This window comes from Chlorocebus sabaeus, chromosome 24 (assembly GCF_047675955.1).
Source record: "Chlorocebus sabaeus isolate Y175 chromosome 24, mChlSab1.0.hap1, whole genome shotgun sequence".
Lineage (NCBI taxonomy): Eukaryota > Metazoa > Chordata > Mammalia > Primates > Cercopithecidae > Chlorocebus > Chlorocebus sabaeus.
Genome location: NC_132927.1, coordinates 56,248,734 through 56,272,607, shown reverse-complemented (window position 1 = coordinate 56,272,607; position 23,874 = coordinate 56,248,734).

Below are 23,874 nucleotides of genomic sequence, written 5' to 3'. Positions count from 1 at the left end.
ATGGTGGCTCAAGGCTGTAATCTCAGAACTTTGGGAAGCTGAGGTGGGAGAATCCCCTGGAGCCAGGAGTTCGAGACCATCTGGACAACATAGTGAAACCATGTCTCTATATAAGCATGAAAAGAAGAAGTAAAGAAGAAGTGAAGAAGAAGAAAAGAAGAAGTGAAGAAGAAGTAAAGAAGAAGAAAAGGAGAAGAAGAAGAAGAAGGAGAAGGAGAAGGAGACTTGAACATTCTACTACCAAACTACCTGATGTCCCTAAGCTTCTGCTTCCCCAGTTGTAAAATTAGACTCAGATCATCAGCCTCAGAGAGTTGTCACGTACATTTATGAAAAGCATAAATTATGCATATTCTGGTATGATAGGTAGGTACTCAATCAAAGTTGCCTTCCTCCTTCACCCACTCAGTTTCCTTTCAGGTTAGACAAAATAACTAGACTTGCTTTGAAGAAAGCCATTTTTTTTTTCTCCTTATACATACCAAGTGGGCAAAAAATATAGAAGAAAGATTATTCTATCTGTTGATTTTCTTTCCCAGGATAGGTTATTCTCTCACTTCATTTAGGTTTCTGCTCAAACATCATCTTCTCAGAGAATTCTGTATGGGCTTCCCTCTATAAAAAAATAGTATACAACTGTCCTCCCTTCTGCCCTTCCCTACCCATTAAGGTGCACTATTTTTCGTTATAGCATTGATTATCACTTGGATGTTGTGTACAGTATTTGAGTATGTTTTTGTATTGTCCCACTCTACTAAAATAGAAACTTCATGAGAGTAGGGATTTTTCACTATCTTGCCCTCTACTGTCTTCTGTAGCACCTGAAACAGTGCCTGATATACAATGAGGATTCCATAAATAACTTATTGAATGCCTAAATGAATGAATTCTTTCTGGCATAGTTCTTCCCCTTGTTCTAATTTACTTCTTTCAGATGGTATGCAGAAGAACATGTTGAATGGAACATTGACTTCAAGATTAGAAAGTCAGACAGACTTTAAGAAAGGCATAGGCAGTCAAATATGCCAATTACTTCGGAAGGGTAATGGCATATTTTGAAATTTGGAAGCTGCTTCATTAAAATTCATTTTGTGCTACATAAAATAAGAAATCGGGAGCCTGACAGAAATGAAACTCAAATAGGCATTCATTTCCTTTATCTTTTTACAAGACAGATCAATTAGTAATTTTATGGTTGAAAAAACCCATTTTTAAATGTTATGTGAGACTTAGTGTAATATCAAATCTGGCCTAATGTCACCTTTATTAAGGAATTGAAAGCACTTTTACATCTGTTCATTCACTAAAAAAATACTGAGAAGCACATTTTTCAACATCTAAAGTTTATAATGGAAGAGGAAATGGGCATAGAAATGATCTTGTTGCATAATTAACTCCTCCAAAAGTAAATGCAAGAGATAGGCACTGGACAGGAATATTTCCAGAGTTGCATTTACATTTGTAAACCATGCCACAGAAACCCTCCCAAACAGGTGTAATGGAGAGTCCAGATGGCCTCAACCAGGGGCCAGAAAGCCCGACACCTTCTGCTGCATCTCTGGCCACTTTTATGGGCTCACTGGGTTTGGCTGCATGAGCACCTGGCTGGGGGGCAGCCAAGGGGACACACAGGTGGTGCCGGATGAGAAACAAGAGTTTCCAAGTGAGAGGCTCCTGTGCTGCTGGAGAATTGCCTCCCTCTCCACCAAGGAGTTATAAAACTAAGATCCAGGTCATTTATGGAAACTAAATATCCTGGATATCTTTTAGATAAGACAGTGTAGTGGTTATTTAACGTCAGTAACTTAGGTAATTACATTCTGCCACCTAAATTTCCCCTGCCATTCTATCAGATCCGGTACGTGCCTTTGCATTTCAGTTCTGTGTAGGGTTTCTGTGTAGCTATTAAGCAGCTTGCTAAGCTCTCTCTAGGCAATAGAAGAGTGTGTATTGTTTATGAGCTGGGTGTTGGGGTGAGGATGTGTGATGCTGGTGATCCTCCATGTGGATCTGGTTCTAGCGGGGTGTTTCCCTGGCATAATTATAAACAAGGAGACCTTTTGGCCCTTTTGATTGCAAACGGAGCTTTGGGAAAGTGATGCTGATTGATGAGTGTGGTTCCTGCCAGTGAGAGTGAGGCAGCAATGGAATTTTCCAAGTCACAAAACTGATGATAGAATCTCTGCCTGATGGCAGGATTTCTAAGGGATGACTACTGTGCAAGCAGACCTACTGAGGAGAGCTTAAGGATGCATAATCAAAGTACTGTAAAGAAGGTCACATCTTTTTCTCTGTTTAGCTTTTCCACCAGTGTAGACTCCATGTAGCATTCATATGCTAGAAAAGCTTAGCCACGGAGGTAGAGAAAATGTTGAAGAATACTGAAAAGCTGCAATTCCCCCAAATATACACCTTCTTCTTCCCCCACAGCACTTTGCTGGATCAAGATTTTGCATTTTAAAGATAGATTATAAAAATTGAAGTGTATCATTTCAGAGAACTAATACCAGCTGACTTTATTATTTCCAGCAGTTTTAAAGTATTTCCCTGTGCAAATATGCCCAAGGAAATTCTCAAACCAGAGACTTCCAAGGTGTGTTCATGACTGTGCCCAATTCCAAGTTGCTACTTGGAGCTCCAGCCTTCTATTGTAACTGGTAAACTTCCACGGGCAGGGGAGGGAGGGAGGAAGGCTTTATTATAGGAAATATTCTTCAGCGAGTGTTAATTGATATATAGAGAAATAATTTCCTAATCTTAGTTCTTTGACAAAGAAAATAAATAGCCAAAATGTCTCTACATAAGCCTTCTTCTTTCTTCTTTTATTTTCAGAAATCCATAGCTACAAAAGAAAAAGTTAACTTGTTTCATCCAGGACATGTTCCTGAAGAGAAATGTGAGCTGATCCTTCAGATTTAAAATCTGATCCTTCAGCTTTAAAATCAGACCTTTTAAGCCCTTTTGTCACCAAAACAAACATATGTCATCAATAGCAGTGTGTGTCACCTGAAATTGTGATGGTGGCATGCAATAGAAACCCTGACAAGAGCTGAAGCAAATAGAGATTTTTCTTACGTAACAAGAATTCCAGAGGTGGCAGTCCAAAATTGGTGCAGTGGCTCTAGGAAGTCATCAAAGAACTAGATTCCTTCTACCTGCTGGTCCACCATTCTCAGCTTGTACCTTTTAACTTCATGATTATAAGATGGCTGCTAGACTCCAGACATTTTGTGTTTATTCTAGCAGAAAAAAAAAAGAGAAGAATAGACAGCAAGATGTTCTTGCTGGCTGAATTTATTCCTTTTTGACAGGAAAACAATAGCATTCTCATTCCCTGCCTGAAAATCTCCCCTCCTTAGTGACAACAAAGCCACATAATTTCTTAGTTGCAAGGAAGTCTGAGGGAGAAAATTATTTTAACTGACCTAAACAGTTAAATACTGGGGTCCTGAATAAAACAAGACCTGATAAGGAATTAATAGTTACGAATAAGAAAAAGACAATAGATATTGTAGGTTATTAAGCAGTGGGTGCCACACAGGAAATTCATGCCCTTTACACACTTTGTTGGTTATCATCATTCTCTTCCTTGAAATTCACCTTTATGATGTGCAAATAGTCTTGAATCAGAACTATAATTCATCGCTCTCAGAAAAATTTTCAGCAACAGTAACTTTGCTGCATGTAGGCTTTACAGTCTCAAACATACTTCTCTCCTTCTATATTCACCTTAGACAAACAATGTTGAAATTTAATTTCTGGACATTGTCAAGAAGGAAATATTTTTCTTCTGCCTTCTTATGCTCAGTAACTGGGGGCCTGTGAATTAAACTAATAAAAGACATATTAACAGAAGAAAAGGCAAAGGCATACCTTTTTTTATTAACATTTATGTGTATACTAGAGTCACAGAAAATAAGTGAAACTCAAAGAAGCAGTTAAACTCGGGGGTTATATACCACTTTAACAAAGGAAAGGAGATTTGGGCTTCAAAGGACAGTAAATCATGGGGAAGTAACTAGGAAACATCTCATGGAACTAATGAAAGATAAGGGTTATTTTAGTTCAGTTTGTTTATAGAAACTCATCTCTGCATAAACGCTCCATCTCCAATGATAAGAGTTGGTCTTCACTTTCTCTAAGATGGGGATATCTTCACAAAGGGAAATGTATGCCCTGTTTTTAGGTAGATAAGGGGAGGACAGAGAATTCCTCTGCATCTGTTGATTCTCAATTGCCTTCAGTTCAGAATAATCCTTGTGATAAAGTAGCAAATGTTGGGATGGCAAATCCTGATCCATTTTAACACTTATCTGCAGGATCACTGATCCCATTTGTTGGAGACAGAAATGTTAATATACTTTTGCAGTGAAGCTTCATTTATATCTATGAAAGCTCTGAAGTTGAAAGTCCTTTACAAGAGGAATCTCTGTAAAGGTGTCAAGTTAATTGTGACAAACCTCACAGTTGCTTATGACCTAGCAGTGTATTATGACACTGAAGGTAAGACCTGATGCACTGGACAGTAAGATTAGTCAGTTGATCCTCACCATGAGGTTAACATTTAACCCAGTTGACAGAAGGAGACCTGGGACACATAAATATTGATGGCTGGGTAAGAGAGGCCAGAGAGAAGAAGAGCAAATGAAATAACAGCATTGGGGAACCTGTGATGGTAAGTGATCACCATATGGGAGAATATAGTCAGCTGAAAAGTTGAAGATGACTTTGAAATCCAACTTAACCTTCTTACTGAACCCAGAGGCCAAAGCTGCATCCATGAGCTAGAGCCAGATGCCCTTAATTATCACTCAGCTTCCTTTAAACTGAATCCTTTTACATAAGTATATTAATATTTAACTGAGAAGTATTAGCAATTTTTCAATTAGGTTCCAGTGGGATCTTCCCCTGTAAAATAGTCTTTTATCCCCCTTGATTGCAAGAGTCAGTGGGTAAAATTATGGACCAAGATTAGGTCACTATTTTGAAATGCAAGATATGGGTGTGAATTGAATTGAGGTGAGGAATCAGGTGCACTTGGGAAAATTCAAAGGATCATTTTCACTTCCCTCTGGTCACTAATGGCCTTGCTGAAGAACTCTTCCAGATAATAACATGATTGGTATTATATAAAGAGCCTTAATTATTAGCTTTCGATGACTTCTTAGAGGTATCCTCAGGCTTGACCCAAGCACAGATCTAAGTGAGAAAAAATTTTCTTCTCTACTTTTAGGTGTCTGCTTAAAAGCCAATTGTTGTTTCCACTCCTGCTGAGGATCACAAGATTTTCTGAAAAGTCTATTGAAAAGCAATTTAACTATTTTAGGACAAAACACAAGGTAACTGTTTCCAGTAAAACTGCAGGAAGAATTAAAGGAAATAGTGTGAATTTTCTGGCCTGGAATCTGGCCAAAACAAAGGGTAATTCACTTCCATTAGGTCTTTAGTGTCCACAGTTTTAGGGCCAACTGCCTCTTCTATTAAAATACTTTGCTGTGGTTTTGAACTGTCCCTCCTCAATGTTGCCAAATCTTATGTTATTAAATTGGCTATTAATTTCCATGTTTCATGGAACATTTTTGTATTGTTGTTTTCAAACCTTAAAGCCTCTGTTTAAAATGCTCATCACCCCAGCTAACAGAAGATACCCCTATCTCCATTTATTAGTTTATATTTGCTATGATTTTCCTCCTTAGGCTAAAGCACACTTTAATTGAATGAAACCCTCATATTGTGTGTGTTCAAGTTGGCTAATGAGCTCAGAGCACTGCCTAAGAGTGGTTTACCTTATTAAACGGCTTGTATAAAACATGGTTGACCTTGTGTTGCAAACTCCAAGCTCAGAGACATGTAAATCTCTCTTGGGATCCTGAGAATAGGGTCAAAGGTTGGACAGTACCAAGAACCTTCCAATTTTAATAATAATAATAAAAAGATGCTACCTCAATTCAGCCACATTTAACCTGGAAATGGAATGGAATAGAAAGCCAGATTGTTTTATAATTGACAGCTTTGTCTCCCAGCAGATGGCTGTAATCTCCTGAATGTGCCAAACGCAGACTCTAGGATTTTTGAGTTTGTAGAGAAAACAGAAAGGACAAATATTTATTGTAATTACAACATTTATGCATTGGATATAGTTTCACAGCCTTTTAATCCTCTTTGATTAGAAAATACAGGGTGACTTTTTTTTTTCCTTGCCAGTTGAAGTTTGTTTATCAACACTTTAAAAAACATTCCAAATTTTAATAAATAAAAAACTAGGTCATATAGAAACAGGTCTCTTTTTAGTTTACTTCCTGGTAAATCTATGCATCAGCCCATTTAGAGAGTTTGAATCAACATGTTATAGCCCCCAATCAGAGCTGCAGCATTCAAATTCAAGTGGTGTTGTAATCAACTCTAGATTTGTCTGAGGAAATGATCCAGGTTTCAATTTTATTTTTCTTCCCACTGATCACTGCTGGTTAGTTCTTGTCAAGAAGGTCAGTTGGGGATCTCTCGAGTGATTTACATAATTAGGTTCTCTGTGTAGTCTATGGAAATTACTTCTGGGGCAACTGGAGCCACATTTGATCAATCCCATCAGATTATGTCTACCTCCATTGTTAGCACATCATTAGTTAGTGTCTGCATTGTGATCATCCTGAAAAGCACTGAGCTAGTTTCGGCTATAAACTGTAATTCAAATGTAAGTTCCTAGTACTGAAATCAAGGTTTTCCTGTAGCTTTTGGGTAATGGGTATAAATATCAGAAATAGCACAAGCAAATGTGGGTTCAAGTCACACCTCTTCCACTTTAGCTTTTGCTGTCTTTGGCAAGGCGATTAACATTTCTTGGATGAGTTCCTGACTTGTCAATTCTAAGCACCTAAGAGTGTTATGAGGATTGAGTGAGATGATGTGTATGAAATGAGGTCTAAACTGTAAAGCAACCTACACTTGTAAAATGGCTACCAGTAGGTAGTTCCAGGTAGCTACCTGGGAAAATTCTATTAATTTATCAGAGCTTAGTGAACTCCAACATAATATATAGGCACTAATAGTGATATTTGCATCCTACTTTTCCATGATATGGGTCTTCAATTCCAAATTCTAGTTTTCATAACAATTTTATCAAATCTTCCACCTCTTTACACATTTTTTTTTTTTTGCCAAATCAGTCTAATGCTTGTAACTATTTTACTCATTTAAAAAAATTTATAAAATGCAAAGTATCCAACATTTTACTAGAAATTTCATACAAAGATGAAACGCACCTCAAGTAGTTCTTTCTCCAGCTGACTTGAAATCTGGTGCTTTTGATAATTTCCACATTTTGCAATCTGGAGCTACTAAAACTAGATTTGTCTTCATGAATGACAGCACTTCACATCCTTGAATGTGGCCAGTGTTTCCACACCAAGTCTTCTCCTTCTCAGGCTCGCTATTCAATAATTACACATTTCCCAAAGGACAAAAAGCCAAACTCCTTAATATTAACACTAAGCCTTCTCTGTTTCTTAATTGGCCTCAATCTCTCTTTTCAGTCATACTTTCTACCCCCTCAGATCTCTTCCTATCCCACCACCACACCAATCTCAATTCCAGCTTATAGAACCATTTGTATTTCTTGCAATATACCTAACTTCTACCTCCATTATTCTATCTCCAAGTGTGTTTGTTTGGAAAACATGTATTCAAAATCCCAGAACTACCTTAAACATCTCCTTCTCAGAGATGCCTTCACTGATCTCCCATCAAAGTCATTTTCTCCTTGATGTTACCACTGAACTATGTCACTTTAGCATCAAGCTCATCACACTGACTTGCCCTCATTTTCTTTTTGTGGCCAACTCCCCTATTGAACAATGAGATCTACTATGTCCGGGAACTATTTTTCTTTGTTTTTTCAGTGTCTCATATGGTTTTTCATCCCTTTTAAGTACTCAATGCTGTTTGTGGAAAGAATGAAAGAAAAGATTTAATGAAGGAAGAAATTGGGGCCTAATTTCACAGTTGGTGGGGAATCACTAAAGGCATTAATTAAAAATACCTTCTTGAAAGAAGTAAAGAGTTGCGCTTTAGGGTGGCTAACCTGTTGGTCATAGGGAGAAGGGCTGAGGGCAAAGTGGGATAAAGAAAAAGAAGGCAGGAAGACTAAGTGAGCTACTGCAATAGTCCAAGAATGAAGTAAAAAAGAGTTAAAATAGTTAAATGGGGTATGAATAGGACAAATTGTGAGATATTAAGGAGCTGACTGTGCCTCTCAATAGAGACATTTTCAAATATTTTTCTTTTCTTTATAGCACATGGTAAAATTGGATTTCTTTTGGCACGTTTGAAGTTAATGGCTACTTGATTACATTTGGCTAGTGACATATGACAAGGCTTGTGTGTGCCACATCCACATAGAAGCTCTAATAACTAGTACATAACCTGCTGCATTCTGATTTTAATGCCTCAATGATTATGAATTCATGTGTCAAGATGGAACCTCTGTCAGTTCTGTTCCCTGACGGACTACAGAGTTTTTCTGTCAACTGTATCAGACATGTAGTATGAGTGAGAAGTTAACTTTTGTATATCAAAGTACTAAAATTGGGTACTTGTTACTGCAGCAAAACCTAGCATGTACTTACTTGTCAGGATTCCACAACTGATGGAGGAGGGCATGCAGACAATATTAAAATTTATCATGCAAGAGTATAAATATGTTAGCATGAGTGAGTGAAAGGCTGCTATGTAAGGTTGTTCTTGATGTGCACTTCACAACTGCAAGGTTTATATTTAAATCACAGTCTATCTGAATTGTGACCCCTAGATGTCTAGATATACAGAGTAGTCCTGGGAATGATTCATTAAGCAAAAATAAATTATTGTTTACTGCCTCCCAAATGATATTTTGAGTGCTGGAGATACAAAGACAAAATAGAGTTGATTGCTGTTTGTGATACAGTCAGAGGTCAGCACAATGTAGCAGGTCTGATATAGGCACTGGGTACAGATAGAGTAAAAGCAACAAGTTCTGTTAGTTGTAGCTGAGCTGAGGTTTAAGGATAATTTAGAATTGTTTATACAGAAGAGTGTCAGTCATTTTAAGTAGAAGGTACAGAGAAGTAAAAGTATATGGCACATTGGAGAAATAGCAGCAGATCTATGTGGCTGTGATTTAGGAATGAATTTTGGAGGTATGTGGAAATGGTAGAAAAAAAGTTTGGAAAGTTAAGTTGGGGGTCATTTAGGAAAATTAAACATTCTGCTGATGATTTAGGCTTTATTTCTGGCACAAGAGTCTTGGAAGCTTTTTGATCAGATAAGCATTATATTTAAGTTTTATTTTTGAAAAAGAAAGTCATATGAGATTTTTATCATATTATTAATAGAAATAAGGATATTAGGTCAAAAGTGGAAGCTCATATATTTAGTTGTGATCTTTTGATTAGTTTTTGTTTTATTTGAAAGATCATATGCAAAAAATAAAAATAAAAAATAAACTCAAGAGAGAGAGTTTATTTAGTTAGTACTGATTCCAAGAATGAATCCAACTCTATTATTGGTGCTACTTTGATATTTTATCACGTTGAGTTTATCTTTTGAAAAACATGGGCCATGATTTAAAAGCTGGAAAACCTTTTGTCATGCAAAGACTGCCTCTGTTGTAATGGGATGTGATATGCAATCATGCAGGGCCATAACACCACCACCCAGGGCCAGAGAAGTTTTTGAGAACTTGTAAAAAGCAGAAGTCACCCAATTATAATCTGAATTTACCATTCCTCTGGAAAGCAAAGTTCAATTGGATGAGCTTTGTGTCTGGTCTTTTTTTGTTTTTTTGGCTTTTAAGGTCTTCCCTATAGTGACATTTATGATGATAGATTGCCACCTGTACCATGGACAATGATTTCTGGTTAACGTTTGGCAGTTCAGGTAGTGCTCTAAAATGCTGGTGTCTAGATATGCTGCATCATCAGAATGTGAAATAAGACCTTTAGGCAACTTTCCCATGATGAAATTATTGCTTTTAGTCCTGTGCAGCCCGTTACTCTATTTATAAGCTTTTCAGATATATCATTCTGTGTTAACAGTTTTAACTATCCAATATTTCCTCTGCTTTGTCATTACATAGATAAAAATTGGACAAGAAGAAATGTCCTAGTGGTGGTGCAAATGACTATCACAGTAGCACAGCTGGTCCCTGAAAATTCTCATCTGACTATGCACATCCACTAAACTTTAAAGGCTTTACACATTGGTGAGGAACTCATGAAAATACAGCCATCAGAGAGGTGGGAAAATTAGAGAGTTATAAATGGCCTGCTGAGACATGGATGTCAAAGTAGCTGTCAGGTGTTGGCATACCCAAAGTCAAAGGAGAACTTGATTTGAATTTAATTTGTTTGAGGAGAAAGCATGATAGTTATTGCCTACCCAAAGATCATTGTCCCAGGGACTCTAAGAAATGTCTTCTAAATGAAGAAATATCTGGGCTAGGGAATTGAGTGCCTAGCACAAGTAATCACTCAATTAATATTAGCTATTAACATTACTAGTCCACTGAACTGAGAAATAAATTTAAATTTTCAAGTTGAACTTAAAATCAAGTACTCCGTTGACTTTTGAACTAATTAACCTATAGCCTATGATTCAGGTTATATATTTTTTTCTTAATCCTGTAAAAGTTAAAGTGCAATTCGAACATTCCCCACCTCCTCGATAATGCTGGAGGTGGCAAAATGGAACCACTGATGTCTGATAATATGTGCTCCCTTCCATGTTCTGTAGGGATATTTATAAAAATGTGACTTAACTAAACTACCTCTGGAACTGTGATACCAAATCTCCTCATAATGAAAGTAACCATTTTTCAACCTTTAAGAATAACTACAGTTACAGTTTTAGGAAGATGCAGCATTTTCCAGATACCTCTCTAGGTTTCATCCTTATACATGTCATCTCATTTGAATTTCTCAGCAGACCTATGAGATGGGTATTCTTTCTTTTTTTTTTTTTTCATATGAGATTCAGAAACTGGCTCCCACACAGAGTCAGTAATGAGTGAGCTGTTATTTGAACCTGGACTGAATCTGAATCACTGCATTTTTAACCACTATAATCATGGACTTTTCACTAGTGTAAGTCCAGTGTGAGTTTTATTTCTCTCTTTGCATTATTATATGCATCAAAAGCCTTCACAAATATGATTCCTTAGACTGTCTGAATGATTGAGTGAACCTCAATGCAAGGATTGTTAGGTTTCTCTGAAATACCCTTTCTCTGATAAATCTCTCAAAGGGAATAGTCCAAGGATAATAAATCGAGGCATCTTGGGGAATCATGGGAATTTACCTCTGTGATTGATGGAATGATCTGGCTGTCACCTGCATACATAGTAAATAAAGCCATGGAAATGCATGAGATTGCCACCTGAAAATTGACATTGGTTTGTTCATTTTCTTAGGGGAAGAATACAATTGAAAAGAAGGGAGCTGAGGGGGACCATAAGAATGATTGATAGAAAGATACAGAGTTTAGATTAGGAAACTAGAAAAGAGAATGGAAGGTTTTATTATTATTATATTACTATTTCTCCAAAGTATGCCAGTACCCTTTTCTCAATGTGCTTACTATGCATATTGCACTCTGCTAGGCACCAAGGAAAAGAGACAGAGAAAGGGAGAGAGAGAAGAAGAAAGAGAGAGACAGATGGACTCTCGCCCTTAAGGAGCTAATGATTTAATTAACGGATTGAAAATTAATTTGCACTGAGTTGAAGGGCATGAACATGAACAGCATAGGCACATGTTTATCACCCAAAGCCATTTTTGCTGATTATTTCATATCATTTTTCTCTAAGTAAATGGGCCTTCTGAGGAAGAAAAGCCAAGCTCTCTGGATCACAAAAGGCTAAGCAGGATATGAAATACAATGTGTCAAAGGTATTCAGGCGAAGCATTCTTTAATATACAAATGAAAGAAAACCAAAAGGCGAAAGATTATCTTTCATTATATGGGAAAGGAAAGCAGATAATTAATGATCGAGGTGGCAGAGACCCTTTGTGCCTTCATTTACCTCAGATTTTAATAAGGGAATAATTTAAAAAACTGACAACTAAAGAGAGATGTTCACCAAGGGTTATTTAAATGTGGCTTTCTCAGCCTTGTATTTTACCGCAAAAATGTACTTACTCTTAATTTATATGTAATATAAATTGCAGACATTCTAGTGAGTCTGAGACGATTATCAAGTTGCCTTCTGGGCAGGGAAAAGATTGGCCAACTCTTTAGAAATTGTCCATCCTGGGCAATATGGTGAAACCTCATCTCTACAAAAAATACAAAACTTGGCGGGGCATGGTGGCATGAGCCTGTAGTCCCAGCTACCCAGGAAGCTAAGGTAGAAGGATCGCCTGGGCACAGGGATGTGGAGGTTGCAGTGGACCTCAGTCACGCCACAGCACTCCAGCTTGGGTGACAGTGAGATTCTATCTTAAACAACAAAATAAATTGTTCAGGTATCAATGTCCAAACCACAGTTCCATGAAAATGATAATGAAATAGAGTAAACATTATGTAATGAAGAAACACCAGGAGATAAACAGTTCAAAAAGGGAAAGAAAAATATTATCTCTAAAATTCAAGGGAACAGGAGGACAGCAATTTCTAACAACTATGGGTTTGAACCTCTATAAAAAATTGTGAACATTCCCCTTAAGACACTTTACACTAGAGAGAATTGTGTTTTCAGTAAAGTCTTTTCTAAGTAAGTGTTCTGTATCTGACTGTAGGGTGTGGAATTAGCTATGTCTTTGACTCCCACGTCTTTTCCAACTTTTAATTCCAGTTGGAAATTTTTAGTGTGAAACCACACTTCTAAAGTCTTAGCTGTTGAGAACTTACAAATGACTGTGGACTTAGCATCTCCTCTGTAAATACTTTTTTTTTTCCAGAACAGTTCCAAGGGAATAACTGGACTCGGGGCCTACATTTCATATGGTAGGCGTTCAATAAACGTGTACTGATTATTTTTAAATGAATAAACTCTAACCACAATTAGAGAATATCTCTCTTACTGAACCTCCCTAATATAAAATCTGTCCCTACAGTCTATATGACAATGCGTAGGTTCAGAATTCAGGTTTAGAATTCTGTTAGTGACGGCTGGGCGTGGTGGCTCATGCCTGTAATCCCAGCACTTAGGGAGGCCAAGGCGGGCAGATCACGAGGTCAGGAGATCAAGACCATCCTGGCTAACACCATGAAACCCCGTCTCTACTAAAAATACAAAAAATTAGCCAGGCATGGTGGTGGGCGCCTGTAGTCCCAGCTACTGGGGAGGCTGAGGCAGGAGAATGGCATGAATCCAGGAGGCGGAGCTTGCAGTGAGCCGAGATAGAGCCACTGCACTCCAGCTTGGGCGACAGAGCAAGACTCTGTCTCAAAAAATGAAATAAAATAAAATAAATTTAAAAAAAGATTCTGGGCCGGGCGCGGTGGCTCAAGCCTGTAATCCCAGCACTTTGGGAGGGCGAGACGGGCAGATCACGAGGTCAGGAGATCAAGACCATCCTGGCTAACCCGGTGAAACCCCGTCTCTACTAAAAAATAGAAAAAACTAGCCGGGCGAGGTGGCGGACGCCTGTAGTCCCAGCTACTCGGGAGGTTGAGGCAGGAGAATGGTGTGAACCTGGGAGGCGGAGCTTGCAGTGAGCTGAGATCCAGCCACTGCACTCCAGCCTTGGCGACAGAGTGAGACTCCGTCTCAAAAAAAAAAAAAAAAAAAAAAAAAAAGGTTCTGTTAGTGACTAAGCCCTTAGCCATTTAGATAGTCACAATTCACATACTCACTTAAGTTTTGGGCAAATGACTGCCACTTGGGTTTAATGATAATTTCACCTTGAAGTTTTCAGAAGAAAAAGGTCCCCTAGGCACGAAATAATGTTCTCTCTGGATTACGATGATCATCTGAGAACAGAAGTTGAAAAGGTAAGATTCTTGAGTAGTATGAGCTATTGGTCACACATCAATACACAGCTCTTCCTTTGTGGACACAGGATATCAAAGAGACCGTTCAAATTAGGTTAGGATGCTCTAACCACAGAAGGTTACCTCTGTGGGCAAACAGAGGTGATATTTTACTATATACATTTCTGCCCAGAGAAAGCTTCAAAGATTCCTCATACACTGGGCCAAATGAAGGCTTTAAAATCTCGCTAAGAAGTATTTTTCATGTGGACTAATGTTTTCCCTTAACCATTAAAGACTGGATATGTACATTGTCTATTCATAGCTGAGGTTTAAAATTCCCTTGTATACTCCATAGCGTCCTTTAAAAAATTATTTCTAAATTAGTATCAGTAACATGTCTTGATTTAAAGGTATTGGAAAAAAGAAAAACCAAAAAAAAAAAAAAAAAACAACCTAAAGAACTTTGTTTGAAAAGGAATAATGACCAGAGACACAATGACTTGAAATCAACCTCAATTAGTTAATTCTTAGGTTTTCTTCAATAAGACAATGATTTAAAGTGAAATGAGCAAAACTCTTGATTAATCTCAGATTCTATCATAATGTCCAGAAATCTTTAAAATGGGGGCAAAATTTTATTTTTAGGAGCTTAAAATATAGATGCATATATACAAACAGCCCTATTTTACATCTGAGCAAATCATAGTTATGTGTATAGTGCATAGCGCACACATAAAATTCATTCCTTGATTGGTTAAAAGCCTCAGCATATCAGTGAGAATGGCTGTTCCATTACAGTTCAAGGAAAAAAAAAATCTGAAGTTGAAGTTCCTCTAGTTGAGTAACTTTAATAACGATATTAGCAACAGGAGGAAGCAAAGACCTTAAAGTTTGGTTACCTGTTTTGGCTTTTTTTTTTTCTTAAGTTTAGTTTATTACATTTTGCTTTTGTTTTCATTTGCTTTTTTCATCATGATCACCTGAAATTAAACATGTTTATCTTATACACCATTGAGACTCGAAGAGATCCGAAGACTGGCACAATCATAATACAGCTCCAAAGCAGAAGAGAGTGAGTCCAAATCTGTCTGACATCAATAATTTTCCTATTTCCACTATGCACATAACTATGATTCCCTCATATGTAAAACAGGGCTGATGTCTTCTTCAAAAAAATTAAGGAGACCACATATGTTCAGCATCTAGAGCAGTGTCTGACGTCTAGTAGGTATCTACAAAAAAATGTGATGATAGTAATACTTGGTGGTTGTAATTGCTATTTTTAAAAAGTGACCAAAAGACTTGCATCCTAAATGGTCTAAGAATAATACCTAGAGTTTCTTCAAGGAAAGAATAGCTGAGATTGTGGAGTACAAACTAATTATCTCCCAAATCTGTATGCACTGATTTCTTGCATGAATAGATAACTTTACCAATAGATTTGGTCACACATCATAGATCACAGTTAAGTGTTGGCTGGATGAAGGATATTTTGTAGTGGTGTATAAAGAAAAAAAGAAAGAAAATTATAGCCACTACAAAAATTCTATCACAATAACTAGAAAGCGTGAGATTAACTGCCTAATAAAACACACATTGGAAATTCCTCCTACGGACAAGAATGTGAAGCAAAATCTGAAATCAGCAAAACCTTGTTTAAAACCAAAAACAAGCACAAAACACATTTTTATATGAGCACATGCATATGGTTCTAGCCACTTAAGTTTTAGCTCATATTTGAATAAAGATGTTCTAGCAATACCTACTATGTTCAGAGGTCTCTTCTGTACATGATTGTGTTATGACAGTAGAAATAAGTTTGGAAACTGTCAAAAAGGAAGACTGGTTGAGATGAGAAACTTATAATGGTCTATTTTTACAGGTGCAGAGGAAGCAAGGGTAATATCCTGTTGTCTGCTGTGCACCTCCCTCTCAACACTACAACTGTTTGAGAAAAACAGTCTGAAAGTAGACTAGAAGAAGGGTTACCAATAACTCCAAGGACAAAAGCTTTTCCTGTTTTAATGCAATTTCTATCAGACAATAGACTTACCTGGTATTGATTTCATTTTATAAATATGAACACATACACATACATACACACCCAGATCATAAACAAAGTAGCCACTTGTGCTTTTCAGACACAGTGAGTAGATTAACAGTGCTACATATTTCCCACTTTTAATCACTTTTGGCTGTTTTTATTTATGTGGTGGTGACTTTAAAGTAATACTGGACTATTTAACTCAACAAATTGCAAATTGGTATTTAATCCTAACAGCTTTCCAACACATTCATCTCCAGAATGGGCAGCAGTGTCTCATTGCCTATGTTTTACCTGGGGAAATGAAATACCAATGATCAGTAGAAAGTCTTAAGTCTGAAAAATCTGGAAAAGGAATATCACGGGTGCATTCGATTCAACATAAATAATAGAATAGAATCCAGTTTTTAAAGATTTTTTTCACCCTTCTTTCACATAGCCATATTGGGTAATTAAAGAAAAAAACAGATATGAAAAATTAATCTTCTGTGAAATTTCATTATTTTTGTCCAAAAATGGCATGGCAGGGGTTATAAACGTAGGCAGATAACAGTTGTATTAGAATTAGCAGCAGTGTAATTTCGTGTATTAAATGTCTTTGAAACAGATTTGAAGATACCGTATATGAAGGGAGGCTTTAATCTTTGATTGAATATATGCCACGCACATAACTGTGTGACTATTTTACACAATAATAAAGAGACAGAGAGAGAAAAAATTTCCCATTAGCTGTTGCATCAAGCTTTTAGTTCAAGGAGTCTTTCTCAGTAAAACTAAACACAAAAACGAGTCATAACCAGTTTGGTTTCTCTCCACAGGGTTGGCCTAATAAATAACTTGGGTAAAGCCCTAACTGCTTTTTTCACAAGCTAAAGAAGAAAGAGGCATTGATAGATGAGGCTAAGGCATTCTGAAATATATTTGCTAAATAAGAAACACCAATTTCTTCCAAATAAATAGTTAATTCTAATCAAATCTAACAAACCTGACAGGAAATATATAGGTGCTAAGGAAGAGAAATGAATCTCAGCCAAAAATGTGCAGTATGCAATGGAGGAGTCAAGGTTGACAAGTCATTAGATAGGAAGCTCAGAGAAGATGCCTTAACACATAGCAAGGGCAATGTTCAATTAAACATGAGGAGAATCTATTGCCACTTTAAACCTTTCCAACTATAGACCAGAGAAAATGCCCAAAGATGGGAAAAGGTGCCCTCCTGAATCTCTTCTGATCCATTGATACTGATTCTCATCTCTAGTGACAGCATTAATTCTACACTAGAAGCAGCATCAGTGGTGGAACGTGTACATGTCTAGCCCTGTTCACACCAACTGCTCTAAACATATATCCTCCAATATTTCTTTATTTTAATAGCATGAGAGAAGTTTTTTATTGTTTTTAGTGGTGGCAGTGATTTTTCCACTTACTATTACTACATAAAATATTGTGGCAAGACAGTGATTTAAAAAAGGAGAGGATTCTGGGAAGATGGAGGAGTAGGGGGTACCAGGACTCTCTCTACCTACTTAGGCAGAAGCTGTCTGATGTAATTATTTTGGGACTCTGGAGTCTACTGAAGGCTTGCAACTTACAAAGAAAGACGTGGTTGGTAAATTGTGGTTAATTTTAGTCAATTTCAGATGAGTACAGTAGTAATTACCTATCTCTTGTCCCTCAGCCACATGACAGTGAGTGGTACATGTGTTCCTGGAGCAACTTGCAAAGAGCTTGTGGGAGCCAAGGTGGGAAAAAAAATGGTATGTAAAGCAGTATTATAGATGAAATTTATAACTATAAATGCTTATGTTAAAAATAAATATCTTAAATCAACAACCTAACATTTGCAACTTGAGACACTAGAAAAAGAACTAACTAAATACAAAGCTAGACAAAGTAGGAAATAATAAAGATTATAGCAGAGATAAACAGGATACAGAACAGAAAAATAATAGAGAAAAATCAGTGAAACCAAAAGTCAGTTCTTTGAAAAGACCACCAAATCAACAAATTTTAGCTAGATGAAGTAATCAGAAAAGAGATGATACTCAAATCTCTAAAATCAAAGATGAAAGTGGACACATTACTAGCAATTCTATATAAATAAAAAGATTGTAAGAGTACTATGAACAATTATATGCCAACAAATTGTATAACCTAAATGAAATGTAAAAATTCTTAGAAACAGAAAACTTATCAAGACAAATCATGGAGAAATACAAAATCTGAGTAGACCTGTAACTACTAAGAGGATTGAGTCAATAACCAAAAATCTCTCAACAAAGAAAAGTCCTAGATCTATGGCTTTACTAGTGGTAGTGAATTCTACCAAATATTTAGAGAGAAACTAGCACCAATCCTTCTTAAACTTTTCCAAAAAATAAAATGAGAGGGAATACTTTTTAACTTATTCTATGAGGCCAGCATTATCCTGATACTAAAATCAAAGACACTGCAAGAAAATAACCTCAGACTAATATCCCTTATGAACTTTTAAGCAAAAGCCCTTAACAGATACTAGCAAAAAAAGTTCAGCAACATTTTAAAAGGATTATACACCATGACTGAGTGAAATTTATTCCTGGAATGCAAGGATGGTTGAACATACGCACATCAATCAATGTAACAGAATGAAGGGATCATTAGCACAATGAAGGGGAAGGAATTCACATAATCATCTCAATTGATTCACAAAATGTGTTTGACAAGATTTAACACCCTTTCATGATAAAAAAATGTAACAAACTAAAAATAATAGGAAACTATCTTTACATAATAAAAGCCATATATGTAAAACCCACAGCAAACATCATACTCAAATCATGAAAGACTGAAATCTTTTCATCTGAGATTGAGAATGAAGTAAGGATGCATGCTTTTCTCACTTCTATTCAACATAGTATTGAAAGTTCTAACCTAAATATTTGACTGAAAACTATGAAAATCCTAGCAGAAAGCATTGGGCACAACTTTATGGCACTGGATTTGGCAATGATTTATTGGACGTGACACCAAAGGCACAGGCAACAAAGTCAAAATAGACAAATTGAATTTCATGAATTAAAAAATTTTGCCTCAAAAGACAGTATCATTAGAGTAAAAACAAGCAGCTCATAGAATGGGAGAAAATATCTGCAAATCATATACTGATAAGGGATTGCTATTCGGTATATATAGATAACTCTCAAACTCAAGAGCAAAAAGAGAAACAACCCAATTCAAAATGAACAAATGACTTGAGTAGACATTTCTCCAAAAAATATGCAAATTACCAATAAACACACAAAAAGATGCTCAACATCGCTAATAGGAAAATGGGTATCAAAACTATGAGATACCACCCCACACCTATTATGATAACCCTTATCAAAAAAGAAAATAACAAATATTGGCAAGGACATAGAGAAACTGGGACTCCTGTGCACTGTTGGTGGGACTGTAAAATTTTACAATAACTGTTGAAAACAGTATGACTGTTCCACAAAAATTAAAAATATAATTACCGTATGGGCCAACCGCGGTGGCTCATGCCTGTAATCTCAGCATTTCAGGATGCCAAGGCAGGCAGATGACTTGAGGCCAGGAGTTTGAGACCAGTCTGGCCAAAATAGTGAACCCTGTCTCTACTGAAAATATAAAAATCATCCAGGCATGGTTGTACTCACCTGTAGTCCCACGTACTTGGGAGGCTGAGGTGGGAAGATCGCTTGAATACAGGAGGTGGAGGTTGCAGTGAACCGAGATCATGCCACTGCACTCCAGCCTGGATGACAGAGTAAGACTTTGTCTCAAAAAAAAGAATACACACACACACACACACACACACACACGTATATCTATAATTACCATATGATTCAGCAACGTTAATTCTTGCCATATGCCCAAAGTAATTAACAGGAGATCCCAGAGAAATATTTGTACACTCATGTTTATTGCAGCATTATTCACAATAGTTAAAATGTAGAGGCAACCCAATGTCTATTGACAGGATAAGTAATATGTGATATATTCATACATTCATACTCAACTTTAAAAAGAAATGAAATTCTTACATATGGTACAACATGAAAGAACCTTAAAGACATTATTCTTATACCAATGGCAGTCACAGAAAGACAAGTATTGTATGAGTTCACTTACGTGAGGTGTTTAGAGTTATCGAAATCACAGAGACAGAAAGTAGTAGATGGTAGTTGCCAAGGGCTTGGGGAGTGGGGAGTTATTGTGTAATGAACATAGTTTCCAGTTGTACAAGATGAAAACTGTGGAGAGAGATGATGATAATGGTTGTATAACTTTATGAGTGTATTTAAAATCACTGAACTGCACACTGAGAAATGGTTATGATGGTAAATTTTATCTTGTATATTTACAATTTTTTAAATTGGGGGGGGAACTAATGGTATAAATAGCCATTCTTTGCAGATTCTTTGTGTGTCAGAAATTTGAACAGAGCTGTTGTATTTTCCTCTAATTTGATCTGGAGGTCTGTCTTAGGAGAGTGGCTATTAACTCTAGTCCTGATCTGATTGCGCTCTAGGGGGATAGGTCATGGACATTTACAGTGTACCTTTTGCTGGATACTTCTTTTTGTACATGAATGTCTATAACAGCACCATTCCCAGTAGCCAAAAGGTGGAAATAACTCAAGTGTCCATCAACTGATGAATGCACACAGAAACACACACACACACACACGTGATACATCCACACAATGGAACACCACTTAGCCAGGACAGTGAATGAAAGACTGATACATGCTACAGTGTGGATGAAGCCTGAAAATATTACGTCAAGTGGAAGGATAAAGTAACAAAAGGCCACGTATAATGTGATCACACAGGATACTTGTTTATTTTGGCCAACAACCTAATGCTCAAGTATCCAACCCATGATTAGTTATCCCTCTCACAGGAAACTTGATATACTGACAGGTTCCTTTATGGCTCTTGTCTGACCTGTGTCCAGTTTACTTCTGTCCAGTTTACTTCTACCAAGATAGCCACTCTCTAGAGGAGCCCTGACATGGAAAGAAGTTAGGTTAGAGTGTGTTGGATGGATGAGACACAGAGTTGGTAACTCAACAACATACCTGAAATAAAAGAAGTAATGTATTACTCACAGATTGCAGAGAAAAGAGAGGGCAGCATACCTTGCAGGGCCAGCAGGAAGTGGGGAGCCATTGGGGACATACATATTAAATCAGCAAAGAGAAAGAGAGCAAGGGATTTGTAGACCAGAGCCTTTATTGGAATTGTGGGCATTACCCAAGCAGGGTTTCCCTCAGGGAGTTAACTGGGGGGTTTAGAGCATGCAGGTGTGAGTTCTGAAGAGTCACACTGTGACAGAGAAGTGGTCACAGTGGCATATCTGCACAGTCTACGTGGGCTGTGGGGGTCAGTGGGGTGAGCCAAGTAGGTTGTAGGTAGTTGTCCCACTGGGAGGTTGTCACCAGGAGGTGTTGTATGAGGCAGTTATCTAGGTCCATCACACAGAGGAACTGGCAAGAGGTAGGGAACTGGAAATTGTGTTGAGGGCAAGTAAGCTCTGCTTCTGGTATAAGTAAGTTAAACCCATATTCAAAGTGGATGTGGAGGCAATGTAAAGCTACAAGAATTAACTGCAACAGCACAGAAAGGATAGCTTTTCTACAACCCATATTGTTGGAGGCCTCAGCTGGAAGGTTCTAAGGCTGAAGGCTAAAATCATCTGCAAGCAATTTATTCACATGTTTGGTGGTTGACAAGGGCCATTGGCTGGGACATAATCTGGGCCTGTCAGCTAGATCACTTACAAGTGGCCTCTCCATGTGGACTGGGATTCCTCAAAATATGGTGGCTGTGATCCAAAAGTGAGCGTCCCTAGAGAGAATGAGCCAGATGGAAGCTGTATCACCTTTTGTGTCCTAGTCTCAAAAGTCACAAATGTCTCTTCCTTTGCTTCTACTTCCTAAGCAGTCACAATTACCTACATTCAGGGGGCAGAAATTAGACTCCACATTTTGGTGAGAGAAGCATCAAGGTTCTGAGATGTTGGAACTGGGAACCTGGCTGTGCACATTTTTTGGAAAATACAATCTACTAGTGATTATCTCCTTTTTTTTTTTTCCTTTTTCTCTTTCTTCTTCTTTTTGGTTATGTCTTGCTTTTGCTTTTCTTATAGTTTCCAAGAAAAACAGCAAGCACACATGAAAAGTGTATTTCTAGTAAATTCTAGTGATATTTTGATCATCTGCTATAAATCAGCTCATTGCAGGTTAGACTTTTGTCTGCAATGAGCTGATTCATGGCAGATGGGTTATAATGTAGATGTGCCCGATATTGGTTCCAGTAGAGGTATTTTCAAGTTTGTGCTTGAGGATAAAAAAAGAACAGGATAAATAAAATGCTTAGAAGAGGAACAAGGTCAGATATTGGGATTTGACTCTACTGAGAGGAGGAATTTAGGGTGTGAAAAAAGGGTGTCAATCCCTCTTTTTGCTGAGAGGGATTAATTAAATGTTTCTTGGTATATGTGAAACTTCTGAAGATATTCTGATTTTAGGATATGTTATTTTTCTACATACAACCAAGTACACTTTTATTTTGTTTTGTTTTATTTTATTTTATTTTATTTTATTTTATTTTATTTTATTTTATTTTATTTTATTTTTTTGAGGCGGAGTCTTGCTCTGTCGTCCAGGCTGGAGTGCAGTGGCACTATCTCGGCTCACTGCAAGCTCCACCTCCTGGGTTCATGCCATTCTCCTGCCTCAGCCTCCCGAGTAGCTGGGACTACAGGCGCCTGCCACCACGCCCGGCTAATTTTTTTGTATTTTTAGTAGAGATGGGGTTTCACCGTGTTAGCCAGGATGGTCTCGATCTCCTGACCTCGTGATCCACCCACCTCGGCCTCCCAAAGTGCTGGGATTACAGGCTTGAGCCACCGCGCCCGGCCTATTTTATTTTATTTTATTTTATTTTTTGAGACGGAGTTTCATTCTTGTTGCCCAGGCTAGAGTACAATGGCACAATCTCTGCTCACCATAACCTCTGCCTCCCGGGTTCAAGCTATTCTCCTGCCTCAGCCTCCCGAGTAGCTGGGATTACAGGCATGCGCCACCACGCCTAGTTAATTTTGTATTTTTAGTAGAGACAGGGTTTCTCCATGTTGGCCAGGCTGGTCTCGAACTCCCAACCTCAGGTGATCCACCCGCCTCAGCCTCCCAAAGTGCTGGGATTACAGGTGTGAGCCACCACACCTGGCCTAAACATTTATAAGAAGAAAAAAAATTCTTATTTTATTTATCAAGTGATATTATAGCTCCAATATTTAATGTTTTAACAATATATGAGTGATACAGTTTAATGGCCTCCAACTTCTCCAGGTCTTTAAATAATTCCCTGCTCTGTCCTGGTGCTATTTCCTTGACCTGGTAAGGACACTGATAAGTGATGAGCCTGACCTCTCCAGGGCCATTTCCCTGGATGGAAGTGGCCGAATTATGGAACATGCCAGAAAGAGAAACTTGAGCTAATGCAGTTGGGTGTTACAAAAGCATAAAAAGGCCAGGCATGGTGGCTCATGCCTGTAATCCCAGCACTTTGGGAGGCCAAAGCGGGTGGATGGCTTAAGCTCAGGAGTTCAAGACCAGCCTGGAAAAATGGCAAAACCTCGTCTCAAAAAAAAAAAAAAATTAGCCGGGCGTGGTGGTACACGTCGGTAGTCCCAGCTACTCAGGAGGCTGAAGTGGGAGGATGGCTGGAACCCAGGAGGCAGAGGTTGTAGTAAACTGAGATCACACCATTGCACTCCAGCCTAGGTGACAGAGAGAGACTCTGTCTCCCCACCCACACCACCCAAAAATAAAAAGAATAATTTATTTATTTATTTGAAAACCATGTCCT